Source organism: Protopterus annectens, chromosome 6.part0 (assembly GCF_019279795.1).
Source record: "Protopterus annectens isolate FY-2018-M chromosome 6.part0, PAN1.0, whole genome shotgun sequence".
NCBI classification, from domain to species: domain Eukaryota; kingdom Metazoa; phylum Chordata; order Ceratodontiformes; family Protopteridae; genus Protopterus; species Protopterus annectens.
In genome coordinates this window covers 953,625,454-953,650,139 of record NC_056737.1, presented here as the reverse complement: position 1 = coordinate 953,650,139, position 24,686 = coordinate 953,625,454, and positions in this window count along the sequence as shown.

Genomic DNA, 24,686 nt, shown 5'->3' with positions numbered 1-24,686 from the left:
CCTGAAAATGGGGTGATTTGCATACAGGGGCTTAGTCCATGCAGGACTAGTGCAGAAGCACTTGTGCATGCCCCTGCAGGCTATTCCTGGTGCAGAAGGACTTGTGCACGCCCCTGCAGGCTATTCCTGGATCACACAGCAGACATATTACCTGCTACAGCTCCTTCTCTAATCCTGCACACCATGCAAGGCATGCAGAATCCGGGGGAGAGTGTCAGCTAGTATATGCTACACAGAGAGGTTAATGCAACTTGGCAAATATAGTGTTGATAAAAAGTGGAAAATGATAGGTAAGACAAAATCTGCTAAGCAATCGTACCTTAGTGGTATCCTTAAGAGTCAAACAAGGTGTTTTATTAAAAAAATGTAGCAATTCAGGAGAACCAAAGAGCACAATATGAGGTTATTAGACGGGATATGAGGCATACTTTTGCACACAAAAAAGGGGTCTATGTTCAGTTATCAAGAACATAATCCCTCGAATGGCTAAATACCATACGGAAAACATCATTATCGAACATTATCAAACATCAGTAAGAACCAAATAAATTAATTGAATGACCATAGTTGGTCAACAACCAGGAAGGTAAGCGATGCATAAGGTAAATGAAGGAAACCTTTTAAATTTGCCCTATTACCCACTGTAGTGCGATCTCAAAGTATATATATATATATATATATATATGTATATGGATCCCCTACAGAAGACCAACAGCTCACAACACCGACACCCACATCGCCGAAATGCCGACAACAGCACTACTGCAGAAAAAAGGAAAATAACATTTTCTTTTTTCTGCTAGCAAGGGGGCTACACACACACACACACACACACACACACACACACACACACACACGTATATATATATATATATATATATATATATATATATATATATATATATAGACATAGATATATACACACACATACACACACACACACACACACACACACACACACACACACACACACACACACACACACACACACACAAACTTACTGGTGCACGCTAACACACTGTGTGCTCTGACCAGACAAAAGCACAAAAAGTCCATGCAAATATCAATATAACACCTTATCCTTAAAATAAGGTATCCAAAAATGGCACAATCGGTTGTGATTTAGATTATTTTATATAATTTAAAAATAATCCACAATGTTGTAGAAAGCGGCCATCAACACAAACAAGTGAGATCCAAACCGGTTTCACCCCCTGGCATCATCAGTGGAATATTACATCCCCTTGCTGAAAGAATTAAATAAGCCGATATTTATAGTCACATCACATAATTTACATACATATTCAAAATAACATTCAAGAATGACAGGGCATTTACTTGGAAGCAGAGACTGTTAATAAACCAACTAAGGCCAAAAGAAAGAGCGGTCGTTCTGTTTTGAAATCCACTCGTAATATTGGTTTTGTTACCAATTCTAGTACGTTTGAAATTTCGTCAAATGCACCCAGTATGGACACTGACAATGAGCTTGAGGACATTGTTGAAATGGAGTCACCAATACATAAAAAGGCTAAAGCAAAAAGCACCTCTTTGGAAGGGGAGGCAGTAAGCACCGCAGGCAAAAGGGCGATAGAAATGGAGAATGTTTTCAGGAGTCTGATAAAGAAGTGACTGCTGATAATGTTGGACTGATAGTGAATTTAACTACTCATTGCTTTACAGATGAAGAAAAAGATGTTCTAAATAAAGGCTTAAATTATATACCATCACATGTACCATCACATTTTTTGTCTGAATATGCTATGTGCATGGATATAAAACATTTCTGTAAAAGAAGTATTTTTTTCATACTAGAGGCAAATCTACTAGTGTTATGCCCTATAATTTTAGGGATAAAAAAAGTACTTTTTCGCCTCCATATCACCCTAGAGTAAAGTTTTTTGAAGATGCTGTTTTATGTAATTTACACAGCAACCAAAGTAATATATTTAAACATCATGATGATAATTTGTCCAAAAGATAGAGGTTGGGACAGAGACAGTTAAGTAATTACAAAGATATAGTAATATTAAAGGTCAATAAGGGCGGGGCAACAGTGGCTTGGGAGACAACATAATATATTAAGGAAGCTCAAAGGCAGCTAAATAGTGGTATGTTTTACTATAAACTACCTTTGGATCCTACAGCCTATTTCAAGCAAAAAATAGATAAAATATTATTGGAATTCAAAATGAAGGGTTATATTACAGATGCTTTGTGTAAAGAGTTAACAGCTGAGAACCCAAAGTCACAAATCTTTTATATTCTTCCAAAGACGCATAAGAATGTTCATCCCCCCACCCGTAAGAGCCGTAGTATTAGGTCATGGGTCCCTGATGGAACCAATTTCCACGTACTTAGAAAATCCGCTCAAGCCTTTGTTACATCTTGTTAGAGCAAGGCTAAAATATAATATACTGAATTTGTGGTATTAAAAAATGATTTACAGATCACACAGGAATCTTATATGTGCACATTGGATGTACAATCTCTCTATACTAGTATTGTACATCATGGTGGAATCACTGCTTTAAAATTTTAGCTTTCTGAATATGGGCAGTATTCAATGATACACTGTCAGCTTCTGGTAGAACTAGTTAAAATAGTGTTAGAACATAATGGCTTCTCTTTTGGTAATGAATGCTGCCTACAGGTAAATGGGGACAGAGATGGGCACTACATTTGCCCCAGTGTACGCTGATCTCTTTATGGGTTATATGGAACATATTTTGATTTGTAATGAAAGAAATACATTTAAAGAAGATCTAGCAATGTGGAGGCATTTTTAGATGATTGTTGGGCAATATGGTCTGGATCAATAACTAAGTGGAAACACTTTGTGGATGAGTTTGGTATTGCATTTGTGGATAGAATTGAGATTTCCACTATTGGTTTTCTAGATGTCCACATCACAAAGACATTAGATGGAACAATGGTAACTGGATTATATAGGAAGCCCTTTACTAGGAATGCTGTACTAGAAGCTGACAGTCTTCGTCCTAAGCATACAGTAATGAATATACCTAAGGCTCAATTTCAGAGACTGAGACAAATATGCAGTGATGAATCAGATTACAAGATAGAGGTTGAAAAAATGGGGGATAGATTTGTCCAAAGGGGTTATAATCAAACTCAAATTAAGAGAGATAAAGAACAAGTCCTTAAGTTGAAAAGAGAATTTACACCAATGTAACTAGATTAACAGAATCTTTGGATGAACAGTTTTCACCCAGATTGGTTACAACTTTTGGTATGAATACATTTAAGCTTGAAAATATAATACAGCAACACTGGCACATACTTAAAAGTGATGATTTCTTTAACCAGTATCTTGGAGAACATTGTTTATATAGTTATAAACAGGGGAAAAACATTGGTGAATGTCTATCATGGTATAAGAGATTATTTTGAGAGGTAGCAATTGTTGTGGAAACCGTGTATATTGTAAAGTGGTATCTAAGTCCAAATCCTTCACTTCAGTAAATACCCCTAAAGTGTTTGAAATTAGGCATCTTATCATGTGCCACATGGAATGGGTAATTTATATGACTATTTGCCAATGCGGGACATTTTTTGTAGGGCAGACTTTCAGATCCTTCAAAAATCATATAGCAGTACACCTAAGTGATATTAATTGTCGGAGGACTAGGAGTGATCTCTATAAACACAAATTGAGCATATCTCTGCATATTTTATATTTTTAGGTATAGATTTAGTTTGGGGTAAGAATCTTAATGAAATGGATAAACATAAAATTTTGAATAGAAAAGAAAGACTATGGATAGTGAATTTGGGAGCTATATATAAACCTGGCCTTAATGAATAGCTTTGAAGCATACATTAGGTATAATAGTTAATAATTCTCACTAATGTGTGTATTAATATTTTCATTTAAAATGCCATTATTATGTGTTTTTTGGCTAGGAAATTGTTATGTGTCTGCATATTTTGATGTATTGAAACACATATATTTAGTGTAAGAACAATAATACATAAATTTGGGCCATATAAACTGTTGAGTAATATCACTGTGTTTGAGGGATGCGATTTACCTAAATGTTATTTTGAATATTTATGCAAATTATGTGATGTGGCTTTAAATACTGGCTTATTTAATTCTTTCAGCAAGGGGATGTACTATTCCATTGATGACGGCAGGGGGCGAAACCGGTTTGGATCTCACCTGTTTGTGTTGCTGGCTGCCTGCTACAACATTTTGGATTATTTTTAAATTACATAAAATAATCGAAATCACAGCTGATTGTGCCATTTTTGGATACCTTATTTTAAGGATAAGGTGTTATATTGATATGTGGTGCTGGACCTTTTGTGCTTTATATATATGTATGTGTGTGTGTGTGTGTGTGTGTGTGTGTGTGTGTGTGTGTATGTGTATATATATATATATATATATATATATATATATATATATATATATATATAAATATATACTTCTGGGGGTGTGGGGTGCAAAGCCCCCCACCTTGGTTGGTTGCATTTGCGATGTTGGCCAACTATGGCCATTCAATGAATTGTTTTTTCGCTGTTACTGATGTTCGGTAATGTTGAATAATGATGTTTCCATATGATATTTAGCTGTTTGACAGTTTATGTTTTTGATAGCCACACATAGACCACAAAAAAGGGAAGAGGTGAGAATGAGAAGAGCAACTTTACTGAAGCTACGGTATGGCCTAAACAACAATAGCTGCTTTTAAGTCTGATATTCATACACAAGCTGTGTAGTACACCAAATTTGATGTCCCTAGGTGGCACACATGCAGTTGTTATTGTGTGCTCCCTAGAGTCAGTATGTGAAGAGTCATTGTACAGCACATCTCCTGTGGCTATTGACTTGTCTGGTCTATCTGTACAATATGCAGTATTTGAACACTCCCAAACTCTCTGCCAGCCCATCCTGCTCTGGCATTCATGCTTTATTCCGAAAGTGAGAATGCACAACTATGTAGTGATACACAGAACCAAACTGCATAATAATGCAATGAGAAAAACGGAGAGAAAAGAAAGATATGTAAAAGGCATATAATGGTATTCAAATTAAGAACCTGAGTCACCAACTTCCTAATTATATGCAAATAAAAGGTTAATAAAGTAGGTCATTTTTCTTTATCATCAGACATGAAGCAGAGCAAGCAGTGGTGTCTGAGCTTAAAAGTAAACAGCTCAGTGAAACTTGTAGGGCTACATCTGCTCAAAATTCCAGAGCAGCAGTTACTCTCTCACCACAGATGTTAGTGGAAGAATTCATCAATAGCAGGTAATCAGGGCATGGCGAGGTGGTAAGTGGTATGACCAAAAATTATAGTGACATAGGATAACATCTTTTGAACCGATAGACCAACAGCTCCAGGACTGTTAGCTTGTATAGGTTTTGTCTGACCTATTGTGGTCCACCATACTTCTCAACTGTCCTTATTTTTTGCCTTACATTTTGGTCTATTCCTCACAAAATCTGTGATTTTGTGGCAAATCACTAGGATGATCTGAGCACTGAAGTCACTAAATTATGACATCAGTTTGAGTTTCAGACTTCCAATTCTTCAGAAAATGTATGTTAACACAAACTCTGTCACTGTAGACATTCTAAGTTTATAATAGCAATACTTAAAATCTGTCCCTATTTTTCGGCCTTTGTCCCCCCCATTTTGTCAGACTTTATCCAGATTTCTTAAAGCAAGAGGTTGGGAGGTATGTGGCCCACATACTAGATCTGGAGTAATGCACAGACTTTCCAATACCCATGGATACCAAGGTATAATTTACAGGAACCTTTCTGCGACAGACTGGAAACATATTGCGTATATCACAGGAAACAATGATCCTCACTACCCTCCTTCCCTCTGTCCTGTGTAACACAAGTGTGGAGACTGATATCTGTAGAATATTAAAGACGTTCCTTCATAAATTGATGACACATGTACATGAGCAAATCCGTTTCTCCAGCACTGCAAGGGAGCCAGAAATCAGCATTCATGGTATTTATGGTATCACCCCATCAATGAACATCGGGGAGCCATAGATTGTCAGTATGTGGAAACAGAGGCCCTACCTGATATCCATGCGCAGTGAGACATCAATGGGAAGGCATATCATTCTATCCACTGCTATACAGTGTTCAACATACAGAGGCTGATAACCAATGCATCTGCACAACATGCTGCCATTGCCCATGATTCCTACATGTAACAGAGAAATCATCCTTGTTGCTGCTTGCTGTACAGGGTTACCTAGTAAGTGAGTGTAGGCACATAGGTGCACCCATGTATCTAGTGCTACAGAAAAAATGTATGCCTATCTTGGTCCTTCTTTACATGTTCCTACACCATTTCTGTTGATACAGGATGACAAGGTTTTTGACACAGTTCTCCACTCTGGCATCATTCAGAAACTCTCCCAGATAGAGATTAACCCTTATGTTAGTAGATGAGTAGCCAATTGACTTTCTGTTAGAACACAGTCTGTGAAAGTTGGTGACTCCACCTCAAGCAGTAGACCTTTCACCAGTGGAGTTCCACAGAGGTCTGTACTTGGGCCCCTTACTGTTTAGCATCTATTTGTCAGAAGTTCAGTCCAAAGAAGATGCCTTTTGGCTCACCAGGTTAGCTGATGATTGCAAACTGGGAGCAATCATTGAGTCTCCCAATTATGTCAGCATATTATAAGAAGGGCTAACACAAACAAATAATTGGTGCCAAAGCCATGATCTAAAACTAAATGCAAAAAAAAAATACATTATTATTCTCTTTGGCAAAACAGAATTCTCTACAAATTACAATACTGACAGCATCCCCCTGAGTTCCAACCCAGTGGTGTGACACTTGGGAACACAGATTGATAGGAATCTGAACTTTGACCAGCAAGTTTCCACAGTGGTAAGAAAAGCCTTCTATGTGGTGCGCATTATAAGTAAGGGCATAGCATCCAGGTCAAGGGATGTTATAACTATACTGTACTTGACCCTCATCAGACCATTAATAGACTATAATACACCCTTTTGCATATACCTCACCAGACACCTCCAGCAGCTGGAGATACAGTACCTCAGAGGTTTCTCACTAAGAAAATACAGGGACTCCAAACCATGACTTACATGGACAGGCTAAAAGCCCTGTTATCTTACTCTGTATATTATAAGCTGCTGAGAGGTGACTTGTGTCTGGCCTATAGGGCAGTCTCCAAACACGCCCTAATGAAATTGCTGCACATCCACAAATCAAATGGCACAAGAGTCACTCACTGTGAGGATTTCAACCTAACTTGTGACATTAACAGAACTTGATGGAGAGACAGCTATGTCTGTCCAGAGACTGATACTTCTCTGGAATAGACATCCTATTCATGTAAAACAGAGTTCTTCACTTATCCTATTTAAACACAACCTAGATAATTGGATGCAAGACCACACATTTGTCCCTGGTGTGGCATCCATGTCCCGTATTGACAGAGGTAGCAGGTGTTGATCACAGACCTGGTCTGTGCATAAAATCATTCTGCAAACTACCCAAAAAGAACAAATGGGGATACATGATATTAACATGGTTAGGCTTATAAAGGCTGTAGGGCCACTAGCCTAGAAACCTCTGTGATGCCCCTGCACTGGCCTAGTAATCAAGGTGCCTCAATCCTCACCACTAGCACCAGTGAGGGACATGCACATTGGGAGGATGACAAGTACACACACACAATAAAGCACAATTTCAATTAAGAGCACACAGAGATCACAGTCAGTCTGGGTATGAGTTCTCCCTCTCTCTCTCCAGATCCCCAATAAGACTTCCCACTGGCACAGCTATAGGGTTAAGATCTGAGCTGAGTGGGCAAGCCAAAACCTCCAGCACCCTACTTGTCCAACCAGCGCTTCATGTTCCTGCCCAAGTAGCTGACACACACACAAACACACACACACACACACACACACACACACACACACACACACACACACACACACACACACACACACACTCTCTTGGAGATTTAATTTATATATAAACACACAGACAGTCCTGGGGAAGGCTGGCACATGTTCAATTGCTACACCTTCTTCTGCCCAGACTATAAGGTTGTACCAGCTGCCACAAACCACTCTTATCAGCTACTATAAGGCCCTTCCCAAAGGGTGACCAATTCGACTGTGTAATGTTACTATTATCCAAATGATAAGTGCCTCTAAGATGAAGGCTATTTAAGAGTGGCCTGCACAGTGTCAATAAATACATATGCAAGTACTCTAAGAGCTTAAATATATCTAAACAAACCAGCCACAATTAAAAGGTTTAAATATATTTAATAATAAATAATAAAAGAACAAGACAATACTCAATATCTCAACACAGTGACAACAGAGTTCAGAGTCACAGGAAATATTTTAAAACAACATTGTAGGACAGTCTCACATAAATACAGACAACATCTAAACTGATCTTACTATATTCCTATCTATCTCTAAGAGAATCTATGTTCTAACTAACTTATTTACAAAGCCAGGCAAATGCAAGTGCTGAATGGATGTTTACAGGTACAAAGACAAAATCGAAAATGCACAGAATCACTGAGATAGTTCTTAAATTACTATCAAACATTTCTGCTGAGTTATCTCATATTACATCATTCTTGACACCTCTGCCCTTAGTTCTGAGGCTAACAGGAACTTAAAATATAACAGCCGTGTGTTAAAAATTCTTATCTCTCAGATGTTTTGCCTAGAACTAGAAGTCATAATACTGTTAAACACCTTTACCTTGGAAATGTGTAATTATTTCTGTTTTCAGACAATAGAAAGAATTCCCAGCTGCAGACATTTTGTCTTCTAGCTGAGATAACCACCATCATAAACAATTCAACTTATTTTCTTAGAGTTTTGCTCTTTTCCAGTAGGGTACACTTTGGTTACATTTTTGAACCTCAGCACATAACATACAGTTTACTTACACTTGTAAGACAAGCCTATGGATCATATTAATATTTACAAATGACATAGGATTATTTACAAAATTCTAGCTGGCTGGGCTGGCAGCCTTCACAGACTCTTATGAACCTATAAACATATGACAGCAATAGGGAACACAGAAAACATGGCTGTACTGCACATGCACAAAAAAGAATCATAGTACAGCAAAAGTTTGGACTATTGAAAACTTGTTTCTTTTCCCTAGACATGTGTGGGAAGGCTGTGGAGTTGACTGCAGTGTGCTGCTGAAACATCCTGAAGGTGCGTCCTAGCATACAGCAAAGTCTGATTATGAGAAAGCAGACAACCCAGCCAAAAGACCTGGGATCCTCAATACTTAAAGCAGCAGACCCTGTTGGTCAAGTCATTACTACCATTGCAACATTCTTCATCATCAACAGCAGTTATGGTGATATGCAGCAAAACATGATTTCATACTCCCAGTGCAATGTAGAGCTGTACAAGTGAAGCAGCAATATCTATTACAGCTCAGTGGGTCCTGACATGTACACAGTGGTAGTATAGTGTTACACAGATCCAAAAGAGGCATCAGTGGTATGTAAGGGCTATGCTGTGCAGTACGTTGTTGAGAGACACTGTGAATCTGACCTCCCGACTTACACTACACAGGAAGAAGGGTGGTGAGGTCAAATACATCATCCTTTGAACAGGTGCCTAGGGACAGAAGGAGAGGGTATTGGTCAGTTGTGGCAGGAATGTGGGCCATAGGGAAAATGAATGAATGTCATGCATGAGGAGACACTATGCACCCATTAAATAGGGTTAGTGCAAAAGCTGACTACAGCAGGACTTCTATATAGATGTGGACATGGTACCAATATGTGTCAACATAGCTATCATTAGAGCTATGCCATTATCTCTGGAATCCATTACCTTCTAGATGGATGACATCCTCAAGGAAGCATTACATCAAGCCAATCATCTACATCTCAGTATGGATAGCTGCAATATCTGCCAGTATTATACCTCTTTGCCTCTACTGATTGATAAACCAAAGCTGCATGCATATCTGGAGCTGGCAGGGACATTGGCTGATCCTGGGACCCTGATAGAGTGGCATGTGGTGAGTATACAAACATTTGATGCAGTGCACTGATCTTCTGCTACAGAGTCAGGAGGATCAGTGGAGGTGCTTTGATTCACAGGGGTTTCTCCCCTTGCCAAAGAATCATGAGCCCCACTCTGATTATCTTATAGAGCAGGTGTAGGTGTGGCCACACTATAGGTTCATAGGTTCATAGGTAGATACTAGGCTATCTGCCCTAGGGCATTTATAAGCCTAGCCAGAGTGTATTTGGCTTCCGCCTCCCTATTAGATTAGCCTACTGTGCCTCTGTAAAGTAGGTCACAGAAGGTACCCTTTTAAGATTAGTTTACTGTGCCTCTGTCTAGCAGGGACACAGAAGAGTTCCCCGGGGTGAATTTGCGATTTCCCATCCATGCATCCAGATTTTGCTTGAAGAGGGTCAGCGAGGGGCTATGTCTAACATGAATTGGTATTCTATTCCAGAGTGAGGGGAGCCTGGATGATTGGTGTAGGAACACTGAGGAAGGTGATAGTGTCAATGCATCCTGGGACTGATTCTCGATCTATGTATCATCATCATCTTCACAACCCACAGTGATGCTCTCCTCTGTCCTTCATCCTGGCCCAGCCTCTACAGGTATCACCATAATAGTGGTCAAGACATACCAATGTGTGGATGACTAAACTTGCAACACATGATGTTATGTAGCATACATATAACATCATGCACATACATCTCCTGGTGATCCCTGGAGTTTAAATACCACTACAAGTCAATGTACCTATGGTGCAAATATATACTTCTCATTATGTGCTGCTTAGATTCAGTATGTGCAGAATTGTTGTTTAGCATATGTGTCATGGTTACTAAATTGGCTGGTCTCTCTGTGAGATATACAGTGCCTGAGCACTTCCATATCTGTGTAAACCCCTCCTGCTCTGATACCCATGCTGTCAACGTGTCCACTTAATGTTTGTAAGAATGACCCATTAGCCATGAAGCTAGCAATGGATGATGCCCCTTCCCACTGAATACCCTACCAGGACTGTATTGTGTGCCTTTTATGAAGCCTATTTTATTATGTCATTGACATACTTCACCAAGCTTGCTTTATTGAGCAGTTCTGCCCATCCACAGGTTTGATGTCATTGACCACCACATCCCTCATCAGGTCCTGCAGAGGCTGGTTTACACCCCCACTCCCATGCACCACAGGAACTGTCGATGGGTCTTGAGTTCTTCTGGCAGGATATTATTTTGCATCAATTCAAAGGTACTGCAAACTCCCCAATTAATCCTATGACATCAGGGGGAAGAGTTGGTAATAATAATGAAATACGGTTCAATAATTTTTTTTTTTTTAAATTCTTTTTATTTTATTTCTTTTTCAAATCAAACATTACAAACAAATCCACATAAAAACCGACACATCTCTATCTAACAAAGGAAACAAGTATATACAGCTGTACAAAGCCCAAATTTCAATAACTGTTACAGATGCAATGGTGAAAAAGAAAATGTAGGATAAATAGAAACATTAAGACATAACATTTCAGGTTATTAAATGTGCAAAAAATGAACTCCAAAATTTTTCAGAATGGTATTTATGATTCCCTTTATAAAAAGAGGAATTTCTGCGCCTTTATATGTCTAAAAACCAATTCTTTTAAACCTTCCCAGGATAACATTGCTTGATTCTTCCAATGGAGAGAAATATAATATTTAATAAACATGAATATGGAGATCAACACCTTGTGCTGTGACTTAGTAATATCATCTGGAGGTATATGTAATAGAGCATATTGCCATGAGAGTGTTGATTTCTCATAACCCATCTTTCCCAGGATAACTCTTAGGGCGCACCACAGTCTGTACACACATTTACAACTCCAGAAGATATGGTAAATGTCAGCTACCTGTGCCTTACAAAATGAGCATGAGGATGGTGAGTTAGGTTGGAATTTATTAATAATTGCTGGGGTTAAATATGCATTATTTACGATCATAAGTTGCGTATAGGCCAGTTTTTTGAAGGGGATATATTTAATGCTTAACTTAAAAGATTCTTGCATAACTGCAGCAGATATACACGGGTCCTTATCCACCCAGAACTTGGAAAATATTGGTGTGTTATTAGTTCTGATTGAGACCAAGAGTTTGTATACATTGGAGATCATCTTCTTCTTAAGCAGAAGTAGTTTCAAAATAACTTTGGAGGTCTCAATGTCCTCCCTGGTTAACTCTGGAACCTCGATATAGGGCTTAACTAGATCCAAAATCTGTCTGAGTATTAAAGTGTATTTGTTAGATAAATTAAAGGTTTGCCTAATTTCAGAGATCTTCAGGTGTTTAACTATGAAAAAATCTGCAATGCACTTGTCTTTAATAAGGGGAAAGTTGTTTAGATTTAACATGTTACCGCTTAATGTTAAATTCGGGTTTAAATGTATGGGTTGGAGAGAGGTGAAAGCATGAAAAAGTTTTAGAGACGTTAATAATTTATGAAGTGTCATGACATTAGATTTGAGACCATAAATGATTTTATGCTTATCTAGACTATCCTTGCTCAGAAAAGGAAGGGCAGATGGGTTAATTTTAAGGGATCTAATATAATTCCAATATAGATCTACCCAGTTAGGGGACCAAGCTTCAGAATTGATTTTATAGTTCACTATATTCAGAATTCTACTGCTCTGAATGATGTCATAGTATAATTTGAAGTCAGGTAGAGAGATACCTCCTAGGTCCTTTGGGAATATGAGTTTAGAATAGGATATTCTTGCAGATTTTGGAGACCATACAAATTTCGAGAATGTTGAGTGCAGTTTATTGAAGAATTTCACAGGAATAATGGAGTTAGTCGCGTTAAAAATATAAAGGAACCTGGGCAGAATATTCATCTTAATTATAGTTGTCCTCGCCAAAAAAGGAAGCTTAAGTTGTGCCCATCTCTTTAGGTCCCCTTGCACCTCTGTCCACAGTTGAGAGATGTTTTCCTGGTAGGATATGGTTTGATCAATTGAAAAGGAGACCCCCATGTAATGTAGATTTTGTTTACATGGAATCTCTTCAACCGAATAGTTAAAGGGATAAGGTGAAGTAATATTTACCGGAAAAATTTGGGATTTCTCTTTGTTAACCTTATAATTGGCAAACTTAGAAAAGATATTAATGGAACTCATAATCTTTCCTAAATCAGAGTTCAGTAAGGAGAGGTAGATATTTAGATCATCAGCAAACGCCGAAAAAGGAAAATTAGTTCTAAAAAGCCTGGGGATAGAGTGATGGGTTTTCTGTTTAATAAGAAGAAACAGAGGTTCTATATAAAGATTGAATAGCAAAGGAGAGAGGGGGCATCCCTGTCTGGTCCCATTAACTATGAAGACTCTATCAGTAGCAGCATTATTTATTTGAAGCATTGTATAAGCTTTATAATAAATAGTTTCAATAAGCTTCACAAATGAAGCGGATATATTAAAGAAGGGTAAGATGGTTAGCAGGAAGTTCATACTCATCCTATCGAAGGCCTTTGAGGCGTCTATTGCTAACGTATATAAAGGGTAATTAGAAAGAGAAGAGAGAGTTATCATAGCTTCTAGGGCTAATGTATGATCGGACGTCTGTCTATTTCCAGTAAATCCCGATTGTTCTTTGGAGACTATGCTAGGTAGCATTAATTTGAGTCTATTGGCAAAAAGTTGAGCTAAAATCTTTAAGTCTACATTAATAACTGAGATGGGTCTATAGTTCTCCAGTTTGGTAGAGTCAGCTTTACCTTTAGGGATAAGTATAGTCCTAGAAGCATTGAAATGTGGGTCTCTTATACCATGTTGGAGGATCTGGTTATAGGTCAAATATAGCGCTTGTGACATCTTGTGGGGAGAGGACTTATAAAATTCTGCAGTGAACCCGTCAGGACCTGGAGCTTTATTTAGTTTTAAGTTCTTGATCACTTCTAAGATTTCTTGTGAAGTGATTTTTCTGTCCAAAATGTAGTATTGATCCTCACTTAATTTAGGAAAGGACAACTCTTTAAGGGTATCAGCAAGCTCAGCCGAGTTTAAGGGATCATTAAGAGAGCTATATAATTCGGAGTATATATTTTGAAAAATTCTTATAATATCCTGGATGTTATGATAGACCTTGTCTTGATACGACAATTGAGAAATATAATGCGACGTCTTAATTTGGTTTATTAGTCTGGCTAAGAATCTGGAGGGACATTGCGCCCAATCAGAGTACTTGGCCAACATTTTAATTTCATGAAATGATAGGTTATCTGCCTGCAGAGATAGATATTCTTTTTGTAACCCAATTAAATGGGCTTCTATTTCCCTATCATACTTTGATTGTAGTATATTTTCCCAGACCGCTATTTTTTTAATCAGGTTGACGGTTCAATAAATTTTTGAACACTGACTGTAAATTTGGCATAACATCTCAGAAGTAGTAAACCAACACAGCTGAAATGGAGCAGGAAAAACGGTACTTCAAACGACCAAAAATATAAGGAAATTTATTAAAGTTTGTTAAAATAAAGTGCTTTTCGCCTGGTTTAATGACACAGACTTCTTCAGACAATTACTTCTAAAAAAGGCTTGCTATATATACACACACAGTTACAAGGAGAACCCAATCAACAGGCAAAAAGCAATTAAACAATTAAGCAATGACCTACTACGTACAGTTTTTTAAAAAGGCAGCCACAAATTCATAGCAGCAACAAAAAGTGATGCGTTAGCATTTGTTACTAAAACTATTTTGTCAAAACCACACCTATTAAATTAATATAACTTTGACTTCAGAAAAGCTAAAGACAAAAATGTAATTATATAATATTGACTATAAGAAACAGTAAAAAGTTACAAATGTTTAAACATATTTAAAAGTAATGACATTATAAAAGGCTTAAGTGAATAAAAAACTAAGAAACTAAAAAATTAGTAAGCACACAAGCATTTACCAGGATGAAAAGTCTACTAACAATAGACCTATACAAACAAAGTTGTCATCTACATAGACTCTTGATTTTCAAAATGCTGCTTATTGAGCAGTTTTCATTGAGACCAAGGGCGTTGAAGGCATTGAGTCTAATCTGCCAAAGCAGTTCTAATTCCTCTAATTTAAAACCTGTTGGGCCACCTCTTTCACTTGCTATAACCTGGTCGATGACCATGAATTTGAAGGAATGGTTGGGAAAAAGAGAGATATGTTTTGCTAGAGCATTGTCATGTTTATTTTTTCTAATTGCATAAGAATGCTCGTAAATGCGGTCTCGGAGACGGCGCTCCGTCTTGCCTACATAAAATGCAAGACAACTTGCGCACTGGACCAGGTAGACCACCATTTTCGAGTTGCAATTGACCCTATATTTCAAGTTGTAGGTAGAGTCTTCAAGTTTGAACCTGTTAGATTCTGTAATATACTTGCAAAAATTGCAACTTTGACATTTATACATACCCACTACTCTACTTATAGGTCTCTTTTGACACTCAAACAAGTCTTTTAAGTTTTTTGCTCTCCTAAAAATCAATTAGCAGCATTTTGAAAATCAAGAGTCTATGTAGATGACAACTTTGTTTGTACAGGTCTATTGTTAGTAGGCTTTTCATCCTGGTAAATGCTTGTGTGCTTACTAATTTTTTAGTTTCTTAGTTTTTTATTCACTTAGGCCTTTTATAATGTCATTACTTTTAAATACGTTTAAACATTTGTAACTTTTTACTGTTTCTTATAGTCAATATTATATAATTACATTTTTGTCTTTAGCTTTTCTGAAGTCAAAGTTATATTAATTTAATAGGTGTGATTTTGACAAAATAGTTTTAGTAACAAATGCTAATGCATCACTTTTTGTTGCTGCTATGAATTTGTGGCTGCCTATTTAAAAAACAGTACATAGTAGTTCATTGCTTAATTGTTTAATTGCTTTTTGCCTGTTGATTGGGTTCTCCTTGTAACTGTGTGTATATATAGCAAGCCTTTTTTAGAAGTAATTGTCTGAAGAAGTCTGTGTCATTAAACCAGACAAAAAAGTGCTTTATTTTAACAAACTTTAATAAATTTCCTTATATTTTTGGTCGTTTGAAGTACCGTTTTTCCTGCTCCGTTTCAGCTGTGTTGGTTTACTAGTTCGTGTTTAATTTAAATAACATCTCAGAACATTGATACAAACAATACCAACTCTGAAGAAATGGGTACTTTGAAGGACATGATTTTCACAATGGGGAAGAAGTTAAAAAACATTAATGGTACTAAGGCAGATAATGCCTATTTAGAGAAATGTATCACAATGAAAATTGTACCTAAGGGTATGAGATTTTTCAAAGTACCTATGGGAATAGTGTTGATAGATAACGTAACTAGCTATTTTAATCAATTTTTTGATGAGTGTGGTGTCAAGTGCATGAAAATGATTATTAAGTATAATGATGAAAAGTTAAGTAGATTAGTAGAGGAAACTGAGAAACTTAACATAAACATTACCGGTGACCTATTGTTTTCTGAATGGTAAAGGTTATATAGCAAACAATTTAATATGGCGGAAAGGTGGATACACAATATTTCTGAAAACAAACAGAAAAAGATTTATAGAGATGTGGAACAATATAAGAAAGGGATGGCTTACAACTGGTTTAGAGAAAAAGCAAAGAAGGGTTCTTTCAATAGGACATATCAGAATGAACAGAACAATGATAATGTTCAAAATAGGGAACAGTTTTACAACAAATCACATTTTTGGAGGGACCAGATACAACAAGGGCAACCATACACAAACCATTATCAAAAACAATATTACCCAAGGGAGAAGGACAAACAGAAGGAATGGGGCAACGACAGAAATTGGTAGTAAAAGGGACCGAAACCAATACTAGTATTAATTTTGACAACACTATAAAAGGGAAGGACAAAAAGTATACATTAAATGGTTTCAATATTTACAATTATTCCAATAAAAGTATACGTAATACACACTTTAGTTTATTGGCAAAGGGGATGAAGTACATACCGACCCCCCCCCCCGTTTTGATTTAGTCGATTGTTTATGTGAAATTAAGAAGTTCACCAGGAAAATAAACTTAGCAATCATGTTTAATGATAAGTCTAACATTCATAGGAATATTTACAAAGAAATAGGTAAGGTGGACATATGACTTAGTTTGAAAAGTACCTACATGCCCCCTAGTCATCCAGCAGTAGATGTTTATGAGAAAATTGTGACTAAAGAGACTTACAATTTATACAGTGACTATCAGAACAAAACATTCACTAGCAATCTGACTATAGAGGAGAAAGACACACTATGTGAACTTCATTCTGACACTAATGTGAGGGTAATGAAACCAGTCAAAGGCGGTGGGGTAGTTTTATATGATAATATTGAATACATTAAAAAAATGTACGACATCCTATATGGTTCAGGCAATTATGAACCAATTTCTGTCAATAAGATCAACATCGCTTATCAAAGAATTGATTCTTATATTGAAGAATTCTACATAGATGGTAGAATAGATAAAGACATATATAAATTTTTGAAGGTAAAGTACCCCAGGTTAGCCACCTTGGTGGGTATACCTAAGGTTCACAAGAATGTGATAGACTCACCTTTTCGACCCATCATTTCAGGCAGTAAATCCAAAACTTTTCCGGTGGGCAAATTGATAGATGTCAAATTGAAGTATATTTATAACAAAATTCCACATATGGTTAAAGATTCGTGGGAATTTTTGAGAAAATATCCCACTCAATCTTAGAATAATAACATAATTTTTGTAACTATAGATGCCATAGATCTTTTTTCATGTATTCCCAAACAAGCTGGACTTGAAGCTTTTTGCAACAGCATTATAAAACATTTGGATATAAAATGGGAAGAGGTTAGTTTACTCGTGGAACTTATGAATATAGTGTTAGACAATAATTTTATTTATTATGAGGGAGAGCACTTTAGACAAACCAGGGGGGTAGCAATGGCAGCAGTGTGCACTCCCATTTTTACCAACCTGGTGATACTAGATTGGGAAGACAATATCTTATTCCCTAGTTCTCACTTGTCAGATATTTATCACTATTCGAGGTTCTTGGATGACATTTATATATTGTGGAATTCAAGTAAGGAGAAATTGGATGAATTTATAAATTTTTTAAATAATAGCAGTGACTTTCTTAAATTTACATATTCTCAAAGTAAGGAGGGCATCGCATACTTAGATACATATGTATACAAACAAGAAGGGAGTTTGTATTCTAAAATTTACAGGAAAGACACGTTCTCTAATGATTATCTCGAATACAGTAGTTTTCATCCCTCCAAGTTAAAACACAACATATATAAAAGACAATGTATAAGAGCTTCATGTATGACATCAAACTATAATACCTTAGTAGAGGAAATCAGCCTTATCAATAAGATGTTTCTTGAGAGAGGATACTCACAAAAACTGTTGAATGAGGTGGATAAATATGTGTTACAAGAATGGGGTAACAAGTACAAAACACTTTTGGGATCTGGCATGGACAATAACTTAGTATTCAAGTCTGTGGATTACACCAATAGGGAAACAAAAGGGATGGACCATCATCCGAGATCCTTTATTACATTATACAGTCCTATTGTTAAAGATGTCATTGGAATCATTATGAAATATTGGTATTTGATTACCAGTGACATAAGTCTTCTAGAAACAATAGGTAGCAAACCAGGAATAGTTTACAAGATGGGTAAGAACATTAAAGGTCACTTAGAACAATTTAGAATAACAGCAAATGACAATAGTAGGGGAAGGATACAGCATACTACAAAATGTGGTTCGTGTAACCAATGTAGTTATACTACAGGCAAAAAGGAAATAGTGACACAAAATGTATTTAAGCCCAAACTCAAATTTGTCAAAGGGAATTGTAATACTAGAATGGTGATATATATAGCAATGTGCAAAGAATGTACAAGTTATTATGTAGGGAAGACAGAGAGGTGCTTAAAAAAAACGAATATATGAACACATGTACAACATAAAGAAGAAGGACACTACAAGTGCTTTGTATAGGCACATAGAAACGAAAGGTCAGACACATGAATTCAAATTTGCAGTATTAGACAGCATTAAAAGTGATCCCTGAGGCAGGGACTATAAAAGTTTATTAAGTTACAGGGAGACGTGTTGGCAGTTATACCTAGATGCCACCTCACCCCCAGGTCGTAATGATTATATATCTTGCAAACCCATATTGGAAATGAGTTAGGAGTAGATAATTAATTATCACCACTTGTGGTCATTCCTGTGAGTATTCATTTATTTTATTTTGTTCCCCCATTTAGTTTGTTCCCACAGTTTGTTGACAAATAGGTTACATATACAGACACTTACACATACAATATATAGGTAGATGTACATTTACATCTTTTACTTTTATATTTATATGTATAGTTTAACCTTTTAGCAATAGAGAGATAGCATAGGCTTGTAAATTTTAGGAAATCTTAGGTGGTTCTGTCATCATGCATATAATGTGAACTAATATCTTTCAGCCTCTATTTGATATATATTTTTTAGGGTTAGTATCAATCAATCAATCACGAAAGTGTCTAATATCGGTTATGTTTAGAAAACTGATAATTAGATTTTATTTGGTATTTGTCTTATACATTTCACACACAGAGATATGTGTGAATACAGTTATTGATTATGTATATATTAGTCTGTTCACAACAGTATAATAATGTTATTGGACACAATCAAGCAGTGTTCTTTTAATAGATAGTTGAATGTTATTGATATTCTGCTACAGCCACTGTCGTTATTGTATTATGTTGAATGGAAACAAAATATCGACAGCGGAGTACATACAAAAGTGGCATGCATTTTTAAAAAACTTTTTAAAAAACTTTATATTATTAGTAACAGCGCTAGCATTAGATTCAAGTGTTTTTTTTTAACAGTTTTAATAGTTTTAAACAATATTCAGGATTTAGTGCATATGTTAATGCATGGGAAAATGATGCATACAAAAGGGATAATATTGCTTTAACTTATAAGAATGCAATTGTTCGAACTTGTATATTTTTTAGTAATAAAAGTATCATTTTTATGCTGGCGTTGTGGAAATACCTTTGTGAAGGTGTGGAGCCATTTACTATCGGAGGTGAAGCTGTGGTTGTTGGCTGGATTATCCTTTCATTTCAAGGTGACTGAGCACTTATTGGTATCTCCGTAGCACAAATATTTGTTCAGGATATTATTTTCAGCATGGCTAAAGTTCTCTAATCTCAACTGTCTCTTCCCCCTCTGGAGGATATGCGTTCAGCTACGAAGAGATCATATCACAGCTTGTAGGCTGGTGGTATTAGGCTACAATGGTCTAGCAATGACACACTGCACTTTAGCTTGGCAATGCGCAACAGGACAGGGCTGGATAAATCTAGCAAAAAAGTGGAGGCCACAGATGTGCCCTAACTGAAACTTATATATTAGTAGTCACTCTATAATAATGAGTGGGTGTGCTGAGTAAAAAAGCAAATGAAGTTAAGTCCATCACATTTGATTGTATAAATGCATTCATCTATGTCTATATGCATCTATGTTCATATGTATTTATTTATTTATTTATTTATTTATTTATTTATTTGTTTTATGTTAAGACAGTCTATATGTAGAGATCAAATATAGTACAGTTGACTTCTTGAATTCTGAAAGAGTCAGTGTTAAGGGAGCCAACAGAAGTGGAGCTGTGTAATAGATCAAGTTTTTGTGGAGTATGCTTGTCGTTTGTGACTGACTTTGACCATCACCATGGAAGGCAATTCACAGGACACATTGCTCAATTTATCCACCCATCCAGTGCCTGACAGCTTTGCTTCTTTTTCTGAGCAAATTATAGCTGTCATTACAACTGCCATCACTAGAGGGCTCAAAAGAGCAGGAGGATCTCAGGCAGTTTCTGACAACACTTCTGGCTCTACTAGCCAGCAGCAAAACTTGGTGAATATATCCAATGTGATTCCAGCAGAAGACGCTCCAGTTGACTCAACACCGGTGCTCAACAACAACGTTTCACAGCATATTTTTCAAACTCATGCTAATCCTTTTGCCGACATTGTGAACTTGTCAAACAGTGAGTCAGTAAGTACTGATAATTCAAACAATGGCGTTGTCGAGCAAAGTAAATGTAAAAAACTTATTTTTGACTTTGAGAAATTAACTCTTAAATATGTCATGCTTAACGTTTAAATAAACTATTTTTGTGAATGTATCAGACACAAGTGTGTTCCACAAGGCTTGTGGTTCAATAAATTCCCGAACTGTGTGAAAACTGGGGATGAACTACACAGTCAACTTGTTGATTTGTTCAACGAATCCACTATTAAAATGATGCGGATTCTGGTTGAACACTACCAGAAACAGATGGAAGAAGTAAAATTCGCCATGGTCGACTTGCTTAACCATTTGTTTTGTGGTGTTGCCGCTAAAGCGGACAGATATAGGGCAACAATTGTAACAAGAAAACAGGGTAAATTAAGAGGAGATATATCAGCTTATGCTGACAACAGTACCTATGCAGTTCGTAATTTGAATAATCATGTGTTTAGTTTAAATAATGTTAACAATGTACATGAATGTGTATGAGAAGTATTAGAAGCTACAGCCGAAAGAAATTTTACTAACAACGACAGTATGGATAACACCATAGTTACAGAACATGCAGTTGGTCAAGGTAGTAACAATATTGCTAATGTTAGTAATAACAACATTATTCAAAACCAGGGGACCAACATTTCAGCTACTGAAGGTTCTGTATCTGTAAATAATATGGGTCCTTTTTTAGTGGACCAACAAGGGAACAAGAAAATACCGGTGTGGTCCAAAACAGTACAGGACAAGGGGAAGGGCAAAGGCAGGAACAAGAAAAAGTGGTAGTAGGCAAAGAAAATTCCTATTATGGTATTGAAATTGTGAACCTTTCTCATATGTATTTATTACTGCAGGCATGTGAAGTTTTGAAAAAAGGTTTATCATTTATACCAGCTAATTCTTTTAATTTAGCTAAATTTATTCTGGATTTTAGATTGTTCCTTAGAAAACTGAATTTGAGTTATGTCATACAGGATGTTAACATAGATAACCAGGTTAATGTCTCTCAAAAGCCTAAAAAATGTAGTACCTATAATCCACCATTGCTAGGAACCTTGCAGGTCTTCCAAAACATATTTGAATCCAGCTTTAGACAGTTAAAGCCTGACAATAAAATTCACAATTTGACTGATTTGGAAGAAAAAGTACTCAAAAGTATGTGCACTAACACCCAAGTAAGGGTTATGAGAGCAGACAAAGGGGGAAAATTGTTATTATGGACACAAAAGACTATATTACAGCAATGGAAGAAATGTTAAAAGACAATGACACATATCAGAGGGTAGAGTTGTCCACTATCAAAAATAGTTATCTGAAATTGGACACCTTACTGTTTGACATGTTTTGCCAAGGAGAAATAGACTATCAAACTTATGCTTATTTACAAGTTGAATTTCCTAAAATGTCAGTACTTTTTGGTATTCCAAAGATACAGAAAAACAATGTTAATCCCCCTTTTAGACAAATCATATCTGCAGCAAAGTCTAAGACAGAAACACTGTCCATTTGGTTGGATTTTCTTTTAAATCCTGTGATGCAGGCTTCGAAACATTACCTGAAAGATTCATGGCATTTATTAGAAATTCTAAGGGACTTTAGATTACCAGATAGTACTTTTGTTTTTGCCTCTTTGGATGTAGTTTCTCTGTACACCTGCATTGATCAATAAATAGGTTTGGAATTTTTGAGAGAATATTTAACTACAAACACTGATTTTGATAATACAAAGATAACTACTGTTTGTGCACTAAGGGATCTTGTTCTAGACAATATTTTTTTAAATTCAATGAACAATTGTACAAACAAACATCAGGAGTAGCTATGGGGGCTAGAGTTGCCCTTAATTTTGCTAACCTTGTGATGGCGAATTGGGAAAACAAGTTTCTTATTAAACACAGGTTGTTTGATAGAATACTGCTATATCGCCGTTACATTGATGATCTCTTTTTTTCTTTGGCAAGGTAGCTATGAAGATTTCGAAATGCTAGTTTCTGACTTAAAAATTCCACTGACTTCATAAAGTTCACTATCAGTGGTTTTGGTTGTAGTCTCAACTACTTGGATTTAAATTTGACATTTGACTTTCAGTCCAAACAGTTTATTAGTAGCATTTATAGAAAGCCAGTGTTTGCTAACCAATATCTACATAGAGACAGCCTCCATCCTCCTCACATGAAAAAGGGTGTTGTTAAAGGACAACTAATTAGACTTAGTAGATTAACTACATCAGACATTGACTTTATAAAAGAAATGGAGATTCTGAGAACTTTATTTTAGGCTAGAAGTTATGACAGATTATGGCTGAAGCAAATAGAAAATGAAGTTCTAAAGTTAAGAGATGGCAAGGCAAGTCCAATTGTGAGAGGTCACATTCAATTTGAAGCATTGAATGAAGGGCAGGTTATCAGTGACCAATCTAAGAATTTGAATAACATCTTTATTTGTTCATTTCCACTTCCTATAGTTAATGAGATGTGGACAATTAGAAAAAGTATAGTTGACAACTGGAAAATTGTACTAGGTAACATAGATTTAGCTAAGACTATAGGACTGCGACCTCTGTTTACTTATAAAAAAGTTACAAATATCAAGAGTTTATTAGAACAGGGTTGCAACAATAAAACTGACACAAGAAGTACACTCATTCAGAAAAAAGGTAGTTATTCTTGCAATTCTTGTAGACAGTGTAGGTACATCAGTAACACATCTTCAGTGGAATTTAGTCATATAAAAAGAACTTTTTGGGCCACAGGATATTATACTTGTCAAAGTGAAATGGTAGTATACGTTGCACGGTGTTTATCCTGCCCAAGTTATTATATAGGAAAAACTATTAGGTGTTTAAAAAGACGTATTTATGAACATATTTTAGCAATTAAGAAAAAAGAACAAACCAATGCTTTGGCAAAACATGTTGGTGTTTATATTGACTTCAAAAAGTTTGTTTTTTCAGTGATAGATACTGTCAGTCAAGAAGCTTTTTCAGGTGATTATAAAACCTGGTTAGAATGTAAAGAATCTCTATGGCAAATTTACTTGGGTGCAGATATTCCACCGGGTCTGAATGACACCATTATATAAAGTGTTTTTTGCAAACTAAATTGTAAAATTTTTTAAAACTTTATTTTATGACATTTAGTAGAAACTGCAAAAAACTGTTTTATTATGTTTTCTATTCTTACTATCATATGGATTTTTGTATGTATTTTTTTGTATTTTTTATATTTACAAAAATGAGCTTTCTTTTTAAATTATGATTGTTCAGTCATGTGACTGCTAATTAAGTATTTAAATGCTGTCTTAGGGTGGTTAGAGTGTTTTTCTGATGAAGTTCACAGCATATTAAAGTGAATGAAAGTGCTAATCCCTGGTGTCTGTGTCTTTTGGTCTTGGTTTGGAGCAGTTTTTAAAGTTTTCCAGTTATTCTGTGTCTTTTCAAGTTTTTGTGGAGATAACTAAAAACTTGCTTTGAATCTCTCCAGCAATAGGATAATGAAAAAAATGAACATGGAAACAGAGAAGTTAATGAAAGGTCAA